The following is a 6,402-nucleotide window of genomic DNA, read 5'->3' as shown; positions in this document are numbered from 1 at the left end:
CGCGCCTGATCCGGGAGACGGCGCCCAGCCTCCGCCGCGGCAGGCCCAGCACCCTGTACCTGAAGCACTCGGGCTTGGTCGCGCCGTCGCACCTGAAGATGAACCCCGCCGGCAACGGGGCGTCGCCCTCCGCCGGCTGAGGCCCCGGGCTCTCGCGCGCCGGCGAGGAGGGGTCCTCCTTCGCCATGGGAGCGGAGCCGGGGGAGAGCGGGCCTTCTTGTTTTTTTTTTTAGATGTTGAGTTTGGGCCTTGGGGAGCAGGAGTGGAGGTTTTTTTTTAGGTAATAGCACCCCAGGTACCCTAACTTGCACCCAATGTGATGATTTAGTCCCAAAGTTGCAAAACTTGACCAAAGCATACCTCAACTTGCACCTCATGTGATGATTTAGTCCCAGGCCAATCACAACTCGCCAATTGGCTGCCAAGTGGCTGGACGGGTCAGCGCACGCAGTTTTGCAGAAACCCCCCTGCCGTTTCCAATTATCAACCCATTCTGTTCTCCATAGCAGAGCAAACCGTTGGAAAAAAGAGCGTGAATTGTATAGGAGAGGATGTTACGTACCGCGCAGCGCGGAGGCGAGGTTGTCGTTGTTGATGAAGTCGGTGACGACGAGCTTCTCGTCGGGCGACCAGTCGTAGGCGCGCAGCCGCACCACGTTGGGGTGCCGCACGCGCCCGATGGCGCCGGCCTCCGCCACGAACTCCTTGTACCACTCCGGGTCCGCGGTGCCGCCGCTCAGCCGCCGCACGGCCACCCGCGTCGTCCCGTTGCCCACCACCACCTTGTACACGATCCCCTTCCCGCCCTTCCCCAGCACGTACGCCGACGACCGTAGCAGCTCGTCCAGCTCCATCCGGAACCCCTTGTCGATCGCCACCAGCTCCCCGTCCTCGCCGCCGCCTCCGCCCCCGGAACCGTTGCCGCGTTTCTTCTCGCCGCCGCCCGCGTCGGACCCGTCCGACGAGTCCCCGCAGGTGTTTGCGCGCATGCACGGGCAGGCGAAGAGCCCTCGCCCCTCCTCGTCCTCGTTGTCGTCGACGTCGTCCCCACGCCGGTCGCGCAGCTTCCAGTATATGTACACCACGATGACTCAGATGAGGGAGACGCCGGCCGCGTCGGCGACCGAGATGAGCACGACGGTACAAATTACTCTACTTGTACATGTGTCATGTGTGTGTGCTCTACTGTACGAAATTCAGAGCTCGAATACAACACTACTCATATTCTGTGATTCACAAATTAATGACCCTAGGAAGGGCATATACAGCCGAATTAGCAGTTTAAAACATGGTATAGAGGCAACCTCGCTGGGCAAAATGCAAAGTAGGGCTTGTGTACTTAACATGCATGTAATCTGAAACATGTTACTCTGCACCTCCTTTCACTGCCTTGTCTCCAAAAACAAATGCATTTAAACGAGAGTGGTAACATGATAAATAAAGACCATGTATGATGACAAGTTTATCAGTGCATAATTCTACAGAACCTGACCAACATTAAGTTGCATTTGCACAACTCTAGAAAACTGCTTGATCAGACACAACTAGGAAATTGCCTAGCAACCAACAGAAACTAACTTAGCCCAGCAACCAACCCTCCAAAAACTGTTTGATGGGACACAATTAAAGGTAACTTTAGTCAGGTTCTGTAGTTGATCAATCCTAAGTACTGATAAAATCCTGAAGCTTAGCGCAGCTACCAACATTCCTGTCATAAGCTAGAATTTAACCGAGGTGAGTTCATCAGTCAAAACCGAAAAGGCGAGAATATCAAAGAGTTTCAGTAAGGCTGATCCTGTATCTGAATGACATTCGTCCTACATGATCCACGGTGCAAAAACAGAACATGCAGTCGATCAATCATGCACACCTTAACAGATCAGAAACAAGATGAACACTGTAATTAAGTTCATGAGCCATAACCGAAAGGGGACTGACAAAGACATTCAGTTAGCAATTTAGCCCGCAGGACACAGCGACCGCCTCCTGCAACTCCAGCACCGCCTGCAGGACCTCCAGGGGACTGACAAAACACATAAATATGCAGTACTTGAGAGTATATCATAATAGAAGAACGAAATGATCATTGCAGTGAGTTTGTGGCATCCGGTCCTGTGCCTGATCATCAAACGCTCATGCTTTTCAAACAGAATTCTAACAACTGAACAACATTCCTTAGATGCATAGGATGATTCAGAGTAAAAACTGGAAGTGAACTGAGCCATCTAAACAGTAACTGATGCATGCAGGAAAAAAATTAGCACAAGCAACAACAGAAGTTGAACAAACAGTCGGAACAGAGCACAAGAAGATCAACCAAATTCGCACCAAAATTCATTCAAGTCGTACTGGATAAGCTAGGCAACAACCATTCGGTGCCACATAATGCAATCAGAAGTACAGAACACAATGCTCATCTCTCATCTGAACCTCTATTGAACTAAACGACTACCCAAATCACTCATCCAAACAACTACGCACTACTAACAGTAAATCCTCCATGGCTATAAACATAATAGAGCAAGATGACTCACGTACGCGTCACTCGGTGAGGCTGGCGAGCTTCTTGGGCTCCATGAAGAGGGAGAGGACGGAGACGGCGATGTCGATGTGCTTCACGGCGAGCGATCCTGCACGCGCGGTACAGGTAGTCGAGCGACTTGCCCACGTCACCGCCGCCGCCTCTGGCTGCCCGACGGGGCTTGCTGGAGCCGGACTTGGCGGTGGCGGTGGTGTCCGGGTCGTCGGAGAGGTCAACCTTGGCGAGGGCCTCGGTGGCGGCCGCGACCGGGTCCGGGTCGTCCCTGTCGGGGCTGCTGTCCGGCTAGGAGGTGGAGGAGTCGGGGGCCTTGCCGGGGATGGGGGCCTTGCCTCTGGCGAGGCACTCGACGCAGCGCGGGATGAGGTGCTCCTCCAACAGCTTGATGGCCATGACGCGGTCGAGGGCATGGGCCTGGGATCTGGGGCGGACCGGGAACTGCTGCGTGAGCAGCGCATCGTGGCGTCGGCGTCGGCGTACGCGTCAGAGGTTGGAGGCGAGCTCGCCGAGCGTGGCGTCCGCGTCCGCAGCGTTGGCGGTGGGGGCGCCGTCGACAGATTTAATTCAGGTGGGGGGTGACTGCGGGTTGATAATTGGAAACAGCAGGGGGTTTTCTGCAAAACTGTGTGCGCTGACCGGTCCAGCCAATTGGCGAGCTGTGATTGGCCTGGGACTAAATCATCACATGAGGTGCAAGTTGGGGTATGGTTTGGTCAAGTTTTGCAACTTTGGGACTAAATCATCACATTGGGTGCAAGTTAGGGTACCTGGGATGCTATTATCTCTTTTTTTTTCACAATAGGAGCAGGTGCTTGACTAAGGGTTGACGCACTTATTTTGGGATGAAGAAAGTATGATATATGTATATTTCATATTTGTAAAGTTGTATGATGAAATATATTTGTATTTCAGCCACATATACAAAAAACAAAGTCATTGCATCGCATCAAAACCTATTTCATCCATGTGTGTGTGTGTGTGTGTGTGTGTGTGTGTGTGTGTGTTTTAAAAAAATCAAACTTAAAAAGATGATTTCCAAATATTCCAAAAAGAATTCAAGCCAGGGAGCCAAAATTCCACACTTAGTACTCAGACACTACCATACCATCACAATCACATACTCACTCCTTGCCAAATTATAGTGAATAATTTTTAAAAAAAATATTTGTAAACTTTGACCAAATTTATAGGTAAAATGTGAATATTTACGTTCAAAAACATATTTTATGATGAATCTAATGGTATTGATTTAGTACTGTAAGTTGATAGTTTTTCTATAAAACTTAGTCAAAATTTCCAAAGTTTGACTTTGAAAAATACTATGTTAAATCTATAATTTGGCGTCGGAGTATGCGCTTAAGTACTCGAGCAACTGATCTCACTAGCGGAAGCTTATTTAAGAAGTTGATGACGCTCCAGGCCTCCGTGGCCACATTATTTCTTATTGCTATTCACAACTCATTCGAGTTCAGCTTCAACAATACAACATTCTGGTTCAAAATTACAAAAAAGTTACAATGTCGGCGCCTAGATCGGATGTGCGGCGAGTCGGTGGTCGAAGTTGATGACGAATGTGCGGATCTCCATGGGTGCCAGCTCGACGACGAGCTTGGAGGGGTCCACGGGCCCTCCACGGACCACATTTTCTTTTGGGGGAGGCCCAGCCACCTTCCACTTCAGCCTCTTCTTCTCCATGGCGGCGCGCTCTTGGTTCGCTGATAGGCTTGTTTCGATTATCTTGCCGATCTGGAGCATCAGGATTGGGAAGAGTGTGAGAATATTCATCAAGATCCAATCAAATAAATAAAACGGTGTAGATTTTAATGGAGGTTACCTTTTTATCTGGGAATACCCTCTTGAGGTCGACACTCGCCGGAGCCGAGAGATCCTTATGCTCTCCAGCCTACATGCACAGCACAATGTTTTACAAAAGGTACAAAAATGGATCTGATTGGAGCGAGAGAAAGTAAACGAGAATGACCAAAGTATGAGACCTCGTATAGGTGAGCCAACCGAAGGAGAACACTTCCATCTTCGAGTTCCTGTACAACGCATAGGTACTTTTAACACGCGCAGCAAACGGATCCAGATACCATTTTCATCAATATTCTGTGGTGTTGATTACATTTGTTGCAGCTAACTGGATGTATTACTTGTAACCTCTCAAACCAGCAGGATTAAAAACTAGCTTGCAACATTGCAAAAAAAAAAAAGTACGGTACTCAGAGTTATCAGATCAGCACTCTCTTGCCCAGTACATACCCATTTTTTCCCTTTTTAAGGAGATATGATAACAATGGTCCATTCTCCATAGACATACACATACCTCAAGAGTAAGCAACGCGACATTTTCAGGAAGGCTGTAAGTTGGATCCATTGCAGAGAATGATGAAACATGTGAATTCGCCCAGTTGCCTCCGTCCTGGAAAAAACAAGTAGGGGAATGTTCAACATGACGAGAATAACTGTTTGTTCGATCATGAGTGCAACAAAATTTATGCTGTACCTTTTCTGCAAACGCAAGAAGAAGAGGAGAGTACAGTTCCTGACCAAATGTACGACGCCACCTAGCTCCGTCACCTTGTGGGTCAATTTTGAGATAGTATTTTCCTTGGATCTGTTGATAATGTAATAAGTTGCTTTAGATAATGTTTCTGCACAACATATTGTGTGCTTGCAAATAATAGAACAAATTGATCTGCACAACAGGATTTGGTGGTATATGCAAACATCTGGTTTTCAATTCCATCCAAAGCACATGGTCAGAAAGATATTCATTACTTACAACTAGTCCTTCACATTGATCATCCAAACAGACTTTTTCCTCTAGAGCTTCCGCAACACCACGACCATCATCATTGAGTAGCCTCCTACACAAGGAGTAAGAAATATTGAACCAAGCAGAGGTGGAAAAAGAAAATTGCTACAGTATGAAAGAAGGAGTGCAAATCTGATTGTGACATGTACCTGTGTAGCATTATCTCTATTTGTCCATCCTTTATGCTCGAACCTCCAACAGACCTGTCTACAAGTATAGATAACTCTTTGCTGCCATCTTCCACATAAATGCCAAGATTAATCTGAAAATAAATACAGATCTATCAATCTGTGTATAAATCAGCCCCATCACAATCTACAAGTGAAACTACAGAATACTTTGCAACTATGGATCCTCCACAATTCAACTTCTTATAACTTCCATAATCACCAATAGCCCCTCGCCTACCAAAGTTCTCCAAATACGGCTAAAATCTGTCATTAAATGATCAACTTCCTATGTCAACCCTCTTGTATGTCACCAAATGCAGAGACTTGCCTCATCTGTCATTAAATGTCAAAATTTGTGTGTCCTTTTGCACTGCAAGATCACATCATCTCGTCTAAGCTACACAATAAAATCACTACATGTATCACGTCTTATTCTTAGGGTGTTAAATAAGTAAAGAAGAGAGCTACTTTAGCTGTCATTAGATGTCTGTTGCCATCTACAGGTAGAATCAATGACCAAAAACATATCAATTACAAAGTAAACCAAAAACCCTCCAAAAACAAAATATGTGTAAACTGAGGGGAAGTGTAAAGTGAACTCCTAACTACTTCCAGATGTTGACTCAATGAGGGAAAAGGATGAAAGAAGCCATTTCTTAAGGATACTACTAAGCTTCCTTGTTTAAAATATAATAGAGCAAACAAGAGCTCACAGGATAATAGTTTCCAGCAACAGGTTGGTTTACTTGAATCTTCCACTCCGAGCGATAATCCCGTACCTGAAAGAAAAAAGGGCATCTTATATACTAAAATAAGTAATGGCATAATTGTGCACCGTTACAACACTTAATTTATATTGCAGTTATCCTCTATAA

The 6,402-nt window shown here is 46.7% G+C and overlaps 1 pseudogene; it reads right to left on the bottom strand.

The window, feature by feature from the left end:
- LOC119312550 overlaps positions 1–6,402 on the bottom strand; it is a 17,432-nt pseudogene that overhangs the window by 3,371 nt on the left and 7,659 nt on the right.

This window comes from Triticum dicoccoides, chromosome 5B (assembly GCF_002162155.2).
Source record: "Triticum dicoccoides isolate Atlit2015 ecotype Zavitan chromosome 5B, WEW_v2.0, whole genome shotgun sequence".
NCBI lineage: Eukaryota > Viridiplantae > Streptophyta > Magnoliopsida > Poales > Poaceae > Triticum > Triticum dicoccoides.
The sequence above is the reverse complement of the archived record's forward strand: the minus strand, read 5'-3'. Positions and strand labels throughout refer to the sequence as shown.